At 41.2% G+C, this 13,236-nt stretch overlaps 1 protein-coding gene across 1 annotated transcript in view; it reads right to left on the bottom strand.

Moving 5' to 3' along the window:
* Window positions 1–1,757: 1,757 nt before the first annotated feature.
* The window catches only part of LOC147417429 (ylmG homolog protein 1-1, chloroplastic-like), a 46,737-nt gene continuing 35,258 nt past the window's right edge, over window positions 1,758–13,236 (bottom strand). Inside the window, exon 2 of the mRNA XM_086507401.1 lies at window positions 1,758–2,108. The gene's annotated coding sequence lies outside the window, so the exon portion shown is untranslated. The remainder of the gene's footprint in view (window positions 2,109–13,236) is intronic.

Raw genomic sequence — 13,236 nt, 5'->3', positions numbered from 1 at the left:
TTTCCTCATCAAGGGTAAGTGCTACAATTGTGCACTTCATAAGTATGTATCATACACGAGATCTCACACCCTATAGTCAAAAGAGGAGACTCTATCCAAAGCCTGTGTTGAGTGGTGGCCATCGTCATTATCGTGATTTTTGTTATTGCAATTCTCATTGTCATAGTCATTATCATAAGGTTCTCTTATAGAGGAGACTACTACATGTAAATTTTCTCAAGAGCACCTATGTATAAACCCTCCTATTTCATGATGTCTTCTACTATTTCAATCATTCCTCCACTCTACTTCACTTGCAATCTTATTGTGTGCACTTCTTGCAACCAACTCTAGTAAAACAATGAGCTATAAGGTTTCTTACTCTACGTTCTCCATATCAACTTTCATATCCACAATGTCATGGACCTTGACATATTTCAAAATGGAAGGATTAGAGAGTCCTATCAATTACAATTTTTCCATTTCCAACCACCTCTTTCCAAGTAAATTTTTTTTCGATGCAAGGGTATAACAATTTCTTTAAACCAAATGTTGTGTGTACTGTTACTCTATGCAATTTCCACTCTACAAAAATTTCTTGTCTAACAAACGGTTCTTTACATAAAAAACCCTGCAAATCAACGAGACATGCACAATGCTATACTCAAAAAAAATTCCATAGTGACTATGGCAACTTATTACCTAAATATGTGATTAAAACATTTAAGGACACTAAAGTGCATATTATTTGAGTAAAGATGTCCTGTTTATTGGTTTGAATATATGCATACGCCAACATTTTTAATTAGATCGACAATATATGCTGGAGCAAGAGTAGTTTCACTAGCAAAGAAGATTTTAATCCTTTAAATACCAACCACATCGGTGTCGAAATCATGCAACATTTAGATGTCAAATGTGCAACAAGGAATGACAATCTTGCAAAGACTAAGTAGTGAAGCGAAGAGACCAATTTTGGGGGGTTCACTCTACGTAAAACTACTATATCATGTGCGTTCAAAAGATATATTATAAAAATACCTTGTGTGTAAGATTATAACACACCCTTTTTCTATTCAATCAAAAAATCTATTTCAAAGTTCCTTAAATGATATCGCTCTGTGGTAAAAAATGAGACAAGATGTGACACTAAAAATGCCGTCCTATTGAACCCATGTGATATGGACATATCCTATAGGTGGAAACAACCCCCCCCCCCCCCCCCCCCCCCCCCCCCCCCCCCCCCGCCAGACCAATGATACTCCAAAAAAGCTTCATGCATCTGAGGAAAACAAGGAAGATAGCACTAGCAAGGGTGAAGAAGGAGAATGAAGCACACCTCAAAATTGATCGAATTAGAAGAAGGCAACAGAACAATACATAAGGAATTCCGCAGAGGATCAAGTTAATCAAAGAGACAAAGCCTTAACCGTGTGAGGATCTCGAATAAGAAGCAGAACCTTGAACATACTTTTAAAACAAGGTGAAGACTCACCTTGGCATTCCAAAACGAAAAAGAATGAAGGGACCCATTAACAGACTAATAGTCAATAATGATTTGAAAGCTTTACATATATAAGTACAATAAAAATGATAAAAAAATCAAAATGTATGAGGGTTGTTTTGATACCAATAAACCTTCATCAGTATCCCTTTTTTAGGATGTGACACTAAACTTTTCTATGATCAGACTTGAATTTGAACTCGAAACAGAAACACCGCTTACATCATGGACTAGCTTAGCTAGACAAACAGCACAGCAGTATGACCAGCACATATCAAAAACAGAAACTCTTGAATTTGGACTCAAAATAACTCCATAATCTTGAAGTCTAGCAGAGTGGCTATTGAGAAAGCCAAAAAAATACTCGACTTTTTCACGAACCTGCATTCTAAAGTTTTAGAAGCATAAGGAACACACACATCATGTATGTCCGCAATCTAAACAGTCGTCGTGTATGTCTGGCTATACATATATAAACTCTACTGCCGTGCCTACGCACTATACTCCCTGTGTAAATAATTCTAACTTCAGAAGTCATGATGCTTCTCTTCATAATGCTTCACCGCCATGATACAAAACACCCAATTGTAGTTTACAACTCGTGGCAGTCAACTGCACCTGCCACCTGCAAGACATATGAATAAGATTATTATACAAGATGCAGAAAACACATAAATCTAACTATGAACCATGTTGAACCCACATGATTGACATCATTAAAATAGTTGAGAGAGAGAGAAGAAGAAGAGAGTTTTAACGTCGTAGGAAACTATCCCAAGAGACCTTAAAGATCTAGCCGACGAGGAGAGTTGAACTAAAGACCTGTTATTCAAGAGGGAAATGGCATAACCAATCTTCCACACTTGGTGGTAAAAAGGTTATACCATTTTCCTCTTTTTATTAGCGCGCACACACACACACACACCCGAGAAGAAGAGAGTTTTAACGTCGTAGGAAACTATCCTAAGAGACCTTAAAGATCTAGTCGACGAGGAGAGTTGAACTAAAGACTTGTTATTCAAAAGGGAAATGGCATAACCAATGTACCTTACTTGGGTGATAGAAAGGTTATACCATTTTCCTCTTTTTATTAGCACACACAAACACACCCACCCACACACACACCCGAGAAGAAGAGAGTTTTAACGTGGTAGGAAACTATCCCAAGAGACCTTAAGGATCTAGCAGACAAGGAGAGTTGAACTAAAGACCTGTTATTCAAGAGGGAAATGGCATAATCAATCTACCACACTTGGGTGATAGAAAGGTTATAAAATTTTCCTCTTTTTATTAGCACACACAAACACACCCACCCACACACACCCGAGAAGAAGAGAGTTTTAACGTCGTAGGAAATTATCTCAAAAGACCTTAAAGATCTAGCCGACGACGAGTGTTGAACTAAAGACCTGTTATTCAAGAGGGAAATGGCATAACCAATCTACCACACTTGGGTGATAGAAAGGTTATACCATTTTCCTCTTTTTATTAGCGCACACACACACACACACACACGAGGAGAGAGAGAGAGAGAGAGAGAGAGAGAGAGAGAGAGAGAGCCCCGAGGTGTCTCTGCAGGCTTAGCTGCACAGAACTGAAAAATGGGTATCATCAAATGATGCGCCTAAGACAGCATGTCGTACAAATTCTTGGCAATGCCCTTCCACTTATTGCACTTGCAACATTCAATCAAATGATGAATCACATCTTCGGATCACATCGACACATTATAAGAGTGTTCTTTGCCAACAACTTGGCCTTCTCTTAAATAGAGGAAGCCGTCCAACAGCCAAGGAAGCATGAGCTTCATCTCAATGCTAAGAAGAGTAACCAAAATTCACTATCTTGGTCAAGCATGTCTCTCACAACACAGTATGAAAGATTTAGCCTCCTCGTTTTTTGATACGTGACGCGAGCTATGTCACCATTTGTGACTCACTAAATTACCTTCATCCTTGCAGATGGGAAGAGTGACTAGTAAGGAGGACCCCTTCTCTCAACTGGCTGAGACTCTTCGCCAGAAGGACATGCCTCTTCATCAACAGCCACATTCCTTCAACAATCGGCTACGTTTCATCGCAGATTGGTCGCAACTTCTACCCGAGTGGTTGCAGTTGTTTTCGCCTATAGCCATGATCATTGCATCTAAGGATGTGTTTTTTTCCTATCACGGGACATATCTTTTCATACATGACTCCATCTCCTACATAAGGAACCCATTGTGATTCAGTTTCAATCAGTCAATTCAGCAGTGTTCTATTCTTTGGAGTCTCAGTTTAAACTTAACAATGAAGTTTAACTACTTAATCTAAAACTAGCAGCAGTAATCTTTACAATGGTATCAGAGAAAAAAAATTCCACAGACCCAAGGGTTGTCGATCTCCCACCTTGTCACTGCGCTTGCCCTCTCCCTTGGAGTTTTACGGAAGCCCAAGTACAACGAAGAAGCTTCATCAATATTAAGCCCCCTATGTCACCCTCGTCTCCTTGACTAGAACAGGCTGTTCCAGAATTCCCAATGAATACAGCAAAAAGACATGGACCCTCTACTCACATTTACACAAGTGTCTCTCTCTCTCTCTCTCTCTCTCTCTCTCTCTCTCTCTCTCTCTGGGTTAAAGGCCCTAAATGACCACCTTTTTTGTACTTTTAATACTTTGTCCAGGTTCACATTGAGCCTGGACACATTTTTTAAAGTCACTTATAATAAAAGTGGGAAGGCAACAAAACCACTTAAGTAGGTTTCCCCAAAATCGTACTCTCTCTCTCTCTCTCTCTCTCTCTCTCTCTCTCTCTCTCTCTCTCTCTCTGTGCTTTCGATCTACCGGGGGCTACAGGCTTCTTGCATTCATGCCTGGCTCCACCCGGCCCAAACCTGCACTTTTTTACCTCGCATATCTCCCACTAGCCTCTCCTTCGCGCTTTCAACTGGTATCAGAGCCCTAGGGTCCGAAACAGGACCTGCGTAGGCTGCTGGACAACAAGCTACATTGCTTTCCCGCGACGATTTTCACTTCCATAGCGAAGCTTCTTACTTCCAGGGTCAAGAAGGTCACCGAAACTGCCAAAACAACCCAAAACATGTTGTTTTTAGGTCAAAACAGGTGAAATATAGGTTATTACAGGTTATAACAGCAAGCAGGTGTACCAAATTTATAGGATCATGTGTATTGATGTTTTGTGCGAGGATTTGAGTGAAAAGCTGAGTACAGGTGATTTAAAGCTGAGTATTGATGTTTTGTGCGAGGATTTGAGTGAAAAGCTGAGTACAGCCTATTGCATCTATCTTGTACACACACTTGTGGTTGAGTTAAGATGGCTGCTACCTCTTCCGCATCTGACACTAAACGTTTGATAAAAATCAAACGGTTTGACGGTCAAGGTTTTGACCTTTAGCAAGAACGCATGCAAGGTATCCTTTTCTTAAAGGATTATGAAGATGCATTGGAAGAGAATAAGCCACAAAGTTTGTCTGACTTAGAGTGGGCCAGGTTGAATAAGAAGGCCATAGCCTACATCAAAATGGCTATCAATGATGACATTTTGACGGACATCAAACGTTTGGACACTGCTTATGCTATATGGCAAAAGCTAAAGTCCAATTATGAGGACACCACACCTATGAACCAGGTGCATTTGATGCGAAAGTTGGTGAATATGAAGCTTGATGACTCGAAGTTAACTTCTAAGCATTTGAGTTCTTTTACAGGTGTGTTGAGTCAATTGCAAGAAAGTGGGCTTCAGCAATTTGATGATAAGCTGAAAGCTATTTTCTTGATTATGACATTGCCAAATACTTGGGAGGCATTGGTTGTCTCCTTGAGTAACAATCCCAGCTTCACGTATGACGGTGTGAGAGGGTCTATTCTCAATGAAGAGATTAGACGCAAGTTTAGTGAAGAAGGTGGCAGTTCTGCCTACAATGCAAGAGGTAGAAATCAAGAGCGTGATAAGGGCAACAGGACTCAAAATAGAAGTAAGAGCAAGACAAAGGATAAGTATGTCACTTGCTATCAATGTGGCAGAAAGGGTCACAAGAAACCCGATTGCAGGTATTTCAAGAAAGAGCAAGATAGGAAGAAGGAAGCGCAAGAGAAGAAGAAGAAAGATAAGAAGAAAGGGGAAAAATCAACAAGTGATTCCTCCAAGGATGCTGAAAATGCAAATGTATCCTCTAGTGTGGTCATTGAAGAGTTGTCAAACGTTGAGGAAATCTTGGTTGCGGCTTCATGCCCCTCACATTTGGTGATAGCTAATGCAAAAAACATGCTTATCTCAAAGAAAGATGTCATTGATGCGTTGCTTGGTGCTAATTGATGGCCTATCCCAGTCTTGGATAGTAGATTATGGTGCTTCTTTCCATGTGACTCCATCTTTGGAGTGTTTTGCTACATATGCTGCAGGCAATTATAGCAAGGTGTACCTTGGTGATAATTTTGCTTGCAATATTGAGGGAATGGGTACCATGCGCTTGGCTCTTAACAATGGTCAAGAGCTTTTATTGAATGATGTCAGGTTTGTACTAGGCATTAAGAAAAGTTTGCTATCAATTGGCCAGTTAGATGCACATGGTTTTACTATCATCTTTGTTGGCGGTTCATGGAAGTTGCTTAAGGACTCTATGCTTGTTGCAAAAGGGTCTAAAAGAGGTACTTCGTACTATCTTCGATGCAAAGCTTTGCCTGGCAAGTTTCTTGTTGTTGCTGAAGTTGCTTCACATACGGAATTGTGGCATAAGAGACTTGGCCATATGAGCCAAAGGGGTATTGATGTGCTTTCCTCTTTGAAGAGGGTTGATGTAAAAGGCAAAAACTTGGATTTTTGTAACGATCGTCTTTATGGAAAGCAAAAGAAATCTTCTTATTACTCTGGTGTCTCTCGCAAAGCTAATCCTCTTGATCTTATTCACTCCGATATATGCACTATGCCTGTTAAGTCTTTTGGTGATGCATTGTCTTTTGTTGCATTTATTGATGACTATACTAGGAAAGGATGGGTGCAATTGTTGAAAAGTAAGAGTGAGACTTTTAATGCTTTTAAGAAGTTTCATGCTTTTGTCACTACTCAAAAGAGTGCTAAGTTTAAATGTCTTAGATCGGACAATGAAGGAGAATATGTTTCTGCTGAATTTCAGCATTTTTGTGATGAAAATGGGATCAAAAGGGAGTTGACAGCCCCTTATAATCCGTCTTCTAATGGTGTGGCTAAGAGGTATAACCGTACTTTATGTGAGAGAGTGCGTTGCATGTTGTCCACTACTAATCTTTTCCAAGAGTTTTGGGGAGAGGCATTAAAAATTGCACTTCATAATTACAATCGCTCTCCTAATAGTACGCTAAAAAATGACATTCCAGAGGAGGTTTGGTCTGGCAAACCCTGTCTCTTATGATCATTTGAGAGTATTTGGCTGCGAAGCTTTTGTTCATGTACGCAATGATTTGAGAACAAAGCTTGATATAAAGTCCATTAAAGGAGTCTTCCTAGGTTATGGGGAAGAAAGTGAAATGGGCTATAGAGTGTGATTACCACAATTTAGAAAGGTAATTCGCAACCGAGGTGTAGTGTTCAATGATGCAAAATTGCTTAAGAATGCTACAAAATCTGATTTTGACAAGAAAACACTCAAATTTCAGCCTCTAGTGTCACCCATTGATGCTGAAAAAGAGCCTCATGATGCATTACCGCAAGCTATAATTGATAATCAATCGGTTAACCTTGAGCAAAAGAGGTAGGACATGATATTGATGCTCCTAATGAGGATAGACAGCCACCTGAATTGGCTGAAAATGATTTTCAGCAGCATGATAAAGCTGAAAATGAGTTGCCTCATAGTGTAGAACCATTGCCTGAGAATGTAGATCATTGGTTACGCAGGTCAACTCGTTTGAGAAGGCAACCGCAGAGATTTAATCCCTCTTTGCATCATGTAATGTTGTCAGATGAGGGTGAACCTCTTACTTATAAAGAGACTAAGTCATGTGAGTCTAGTAAGTGGGAGCTTGCAATGCAAGAGGAAATGAAATCCTTGTATGCAAATGATACTTGGGATTTTGTTCCATTGCCTAAAGGGAGAAAGGCTCTTCCTGACAAATGGGTGTACAAGATTAAGAGTGTGGATGAAAATCCCAAGTACAAGGCAAGATTGGTTGCAAAAGGATATGCACAGAAAGAAGGAATTGATTTTCAAGAAATATTTTTCCCTGTTGTAAAGCTTACAACGTTACGTGTCCTTTTTCTCGTTGCGGTGCTTGATTTGGAATGGAATCAAATGGATGTAAAGACAACGTTTTGCATGGTGATATTGAGGAGGACATATACATGAAACAACCTGAGGATTTTGTAGTTCCTATACGCGAGGGACTAGTATGCAAACTGAAAATGGCTTAGTATGGTTTGAGACAATCATCACGACAATGGTATAAGAAGTTTGACACTTTTATGTTGTCTCAAGGCTTTAAACGCACCCATGCAGACCATTGTTTGTATACGAAAAGGGATGAAGATGGTAGTCCCATCATACTTGTTCTCTATGTTGATGACATGCTGCTTAACGGGAAACATAAGACTAGTCTCGATGCTTCAAAGCGTAAGCTAAATTCAGCATTTGCTATGAAGGATTTGGGTGATGCAGAGCATATTTTGGGCATGTGTATTAAAAGAGAGAGAAAGCTGAAATTGTTGTTTTTATCCCAAGAAAAGTACATTGCAAAAGTACTTGACAGATTTAATATGAGTGATGCTAAGCCTCTTGGAGTACCTTTACCTCCATACACTAAGCTTAGCAAAGCAGATTGCCCAAAGAATGAGGTGGCATTGAAAGCAATGAAGAGAATCCCTCATGCATCAGCTTGTGGTTCTCTTACATATGCTATGGTTGCCACTCGTCTCGACATTGCTTATGCACTAGAGTTGTTAGTCGATACATGTCGAATCTTGGCAAAGCGCATTGGGAAGCTGTCAAATGCATTCTGAGATATTTGCAAGGTACACAATCAAAGTGTATTTGTTATGGAGAAAGTGACTTAGAGTTGCAGGGATATTGCGATGCAAACATGGCAGGTGACATGGATACCGAGAAATCTACCAGTGGATATGTATTTGCTATTGTTGGTGGTGCAGCCTTTTGGTGTTCTAGGTTGCAGAAAATTGTGGCACTGAGTACTACTAAGGCTGAATACATATCAGCCACAGAGGCTTCAAACAAAGTATTTGGTTGGGCAGACTTGCAAAAGAACTTGGCATGCCTCCTAAAACTCCAGTGTTGAGATGTGATAGCCAGAGTGCTATCTATTTAGCCAAAAATGCCATGTTTTATGCACGTATCAAACACATAGATGTGCGGTACCACTTCATACGTCAGGTATTGAAGGATGGTCTAGTCTGTCACCAGGAGGTGTATTTTTCCTGTTGCCTTCCGTAAATAAGTATTAGATATATTTATTTTATTTTTACTTGTTTGTCCCAAAACCCTTGAAAAGGTGCAAGTGGACATTGCATGGCCAGTGTGAAACGGCTGCAGCCAAATGGGTTTCTCACATCGGGGATCTAGGTCGGTCAGACAGGGATTGCCCGGGCCAGAAAGCCCAAACTCGGAAACTGGGCGACGTGTCAGCCTGTGAGCGATTCTGCCACTCTGCGAGGCAAAAACGAGCTGCATATCAACAAAGGGGACGCCATTTTCAGCCTGAGGTGGATTGTAGCAGGTACAGAAGCTATGGAATGCTTACCTTGCCCTCTATGCACAGTATGGTGACGGGAGTGATGCCCCGCACGCTACATACTGCTCTCTTTCTCCCCTACGTACAGTATGTTATGCCCCACTAGTGGGCTTCTCATTTGACCTATGTACAGTTCTGGGGGTTTATGCGCGTTTGCCAAGGCAAGAGCCTTCTGAACACGAACCGGATTAGCTAATTGCTAATCCCCCACAGGTACGCACAGTTCCATCACGAAAGATTGAGAGTTTGGAGAGTTTTCTCGCGTGAAAACTCGTCCAATTCACAGGGGAACTGTCCCATTGCGTGCGGGAGCCCTTGGGACACACGTAGGCGTGTTCGCTCCGCTAAAAACGATCCGAAACAAGGAATTACAGCCTGCTGTGTTTTTCTGCAGGTTTAGGGTTTCGCACCTAAACTGCAAGGGAACATCGGGGGAGCCTCGTGAGAGCCTTGGGATGCGTGTACAGGCTTTTGGGCTCCCGCCAATGAAAAACAGAGAATTACAGCCCGCTGAATTTCTGTGACAGCTCACCAGAAAGCTTCCAGATATCGAGGGAATCCATCCTAGACAGGTGTTTTTGACCTACAGGGGTTTTTGCGCCGTTATGCTGTCGAAATCGGGTCGAAAACCTGCGTTTTCAGCCCTCGCCAGGTTTGGACAGCTTTGTGAAAGCTTGTGCTAAGTGGTCGGATCGTCTACCTTAATATGAATAAAGAAATACCGAAAGGGGCGCCAGTCTTTGGGGCCTACACGGTGTCGGTCTCGTGTGCGCAGTGACATTCTAGTCGCTGGACGCAACTGTGTTCTCTTCCCTTCTCAGTGCTCTGTGTAAAGTTAACAGGTAATTGAAATAGTACCGCCCTCTACGTTGTACGGGCCGGTTATACTAGTCACCTTGACTAAGATCAATACACAAGATAACCCTGCAGATGTGCTCACCAAGAGTCTTGCTAAGGCTCAACATGAGCATTGCATACAGCTGGTGGGAGTTGGTTAGCTTAAAGGCGTCATTTATGCCTTTAAGTGGGAGGTTGTTGGGTTAAAGGCCCTAAATGACCCCCTTTTATTGTACATTTTATACTTTGTCCAGGTTCGCGTTGAACCTGGACACATTTTTTAAAGTCGCTTATAATAAAAGTGGGAAGGCCACAAAACCATAAGTAGGTTTCCCCAAAATCGTACAAGCTCTCTCTCTCTCTCTCTCTCTCTCTCTCTCTCTCTCTCTCTCTCCTTCCTTCCGATCTGCAACGCTACAGGCTTCTTGCACTCACGCCTGGCTCCACTCGGCCCAAACTTGTTGGGTTAAAGGCCCTAAATGACCTCTTATTGTACATTTTTATACTTTGTCCAGGTTCACATTGAACCTGAACATGGACACATTTTTTAAAGTCACTTATAATAAAAGTGGGAAAACCCACAAACTCACAAAGTGAGTTTTCCCCAAATCGTACGAGCTCTCTCTCTCTCCCTGCTTCGATCCCTAACGCTCTGTTGCACTGTGCCTCCTGCTTCTTGCCCCAATCCTGCACTACATCACGATGTGCACCTACCGGTACACTCTACTTCGCGCTTTCAACTGGTATCAAAGCCCTAGGGTTTCAAAACAGCCCTGCGCAGTCTACTGGACAACAAGTAAATCTTGCTTTTCCGCGACGATTTTCGCTTCCATCGCGAAGCCCTTTGCTTTCGGGGTTGAAAAGGTCACGAAAACAGCCCAAAACAGCCCAAAACAGATTGCTTTTAGGTCAAAACAAGTGATTTACAGCTTATTACAGGTCAAAACAGTAATACGCAGGTGTACCAAAGTTGTGGGATCACATGTATTGATGTTTGTCGCGACAAATTGAGTGAAAAGTTGAGTACAGGTGCTTGAAATTGCACATTTCAGCTGAAATTTTATATTTGGGCTGTTTCATGTAAAGAAACTGTGGCTCTTTGGATGCAAAGTCTTGTGGTTACTACTATTTGCTGAAATTTTTAGCCTATTGCATCTCTCTTGTATACACACTTGTGGTTCAAGCTTCTTCCTCTTCCGCATCTAACACTAAAAGTTTGATGGAAATCAAACGGTTTGATGGTCAAGGCTTCGATCTTTGGCAAGAACGCGTGCGAGGTATCCTTTTCTTAAAGGATTGTGAAGATGCATTGGAACAGAATAAGCCGCCAGGTTTATCTGACGAAGAGTGGACCAGGTTAAATAAGAAGGCTATGGCCTACATCAAAATGGCTATCAATGATGACATTTTGACGGACATCGAGCGTTTTGACTCAGCTTATGCAATGTGGCAAAAGCTAAAGTCTAATTATGAAAACACCACGCATGTGAACCAGGTGCATTTGATACGAAAGTTGGTGAATATGTAGCTTGATGACTCGAAGTCAGCTTCTGAGCATTTGAGTGCTTTTACAGGTGTGTTGAGTCAATTGCAGGACAGTGGGCTTCAGCAATTCCATGATAAGCTGAAAGCTATTTTCTTGCTTATGACATTGCCAGATACTTGGGAGACATTGGTTGTCTCCTTGAGTAACAATCCCAGCCTCACGTATGACGCTGTGAGAGGGTCTATGAAGAGATTAGACGCAAGTATAGTGGGGAAGGTGGCAATTCTGCCTACACTGCAAGAGGTAGAAATCAAAAGCGTGATAAGGGCAACAGGACTCAAAATAGAAGTAAGAGCAAGACAAAGGATAAAGATGTCACTTGCTATCAATGTGGCAGAAAGGGTCACAAGAAACCAGATTGCAGGTATTTCAAGAAAGAGCAAGATAGGAAGAAGGAAGCGCAAGAGAAGAAGAAGAAAGATAAGAAGAAAGGGGAAAAATCAACAAGTGATTCCTCCAAGGATGCTGAAAATGCAAATGTATCCTCTAGTGTGGTCATTGAAGAGTTGTCAAACGTTGAGGAAATCTTGGTTGCGGCTTCATGCCCCTCACATTTGGTGATAGCTAATGCAAAAAACATGCTTATCTCAAAGAAAGATGTCATTGATGCGTTGCTTAGTGCTAATTGATGGCCTATCCCAGTCTTGGATAGTAGATTATGGTGCTTCTTTCCATGTGACTCCATCTTTGGAGTGTTTTGCTACATATGCTGCAGGCAATTATAGCAAGGTGTACCTTGGTGATAATTTTGCTTGCAATATTGAGGGAATGGGTACCATGCGCTTGGCTCTTAACAATGGTCAAGAGCTTTTATTGAATGATATCAAGTTTGTACCAGGCATTAAGAAAAGTTTGCTATCAGTTGGCCAGTTAGATGCACATGGTTTTACTACCATCTTTGTTGGCGGTTCATGGAAGTTGCTTAAGGACTCTATGCTTGTTGCAAAAGGGTCTAAAAGAGGTACTTTGTACTATCTTCAATGCAAAGCTTTGCTTGGCAAGTTTCTTGTTGTTGCTGAAGTTGCTTCACACACGGAATTGTGGCATAAGAGACTTGGCCATATGAGCCAAAAGGGTATTGATGTGCTTTCCTCTTTGAAGAGGGTCGATGTAAAAGGCAAAAACTTGGATTTTTGTGACGATTGTCTTTATGGAAAGCAAAAGAACTCTTCTTATTACTCTGGTGTCTCTCGCAAAGCTAATCCTCTTGATCTTATTAACTCCGATGTATGCACTATGCATCTTAAGTCTTTTGGTGGTGTATTGTATTTTGTTACATTCATTGATTACTGTACTAGGAAAGGATGGTTGCATTTGTTGAAAAGTAAGAGCGAGACTTTTAATGCTTTTAAGAAGTTTCATGCTTTTGTCACTACGCAAAAGAGTACTAAACTTAAATGTCTCAGATCTGATAATGGAGGAGAGTATGTATCTACTAAATTTCAACGTTTTTGTGATGAAAATGGGATTAAAAGGGAGTTGACAACCCCTTATAATCCGTCTTCTAATGGTGTGGCTGAGAGGTATAATCGTACTTTGTGCGAGAGAGTGCATTGCATGTTGTCTACCGCTAATCTTTCCCAAGAGTTTTTGGGTGAGGCATTGAAAACTGCAGTTCATATTTGCAATCACTCTCCTCATAGTACGCTGAA

Source organism: Adiantum capillus-veneris, chromosome 30 (assembly GCF_014529385.1).
Source record: "Adiantum capillus-veneris isolate H3 chromosome 30, ASM1452938v2, whole genome shotgun sequence".
Classification (NCBI taxonomy): Eukaryota; Viridiplantae; Streptophyta; class Polypodiopsida; order Polypodiales; family Pteridaceae; genus Adiantum; species Adiantum capillus-veneris.
Note: the sequence above shows the minus strand (reverse complement) of the source record. Positions and strands in the feature narration are given on the sequence as shown.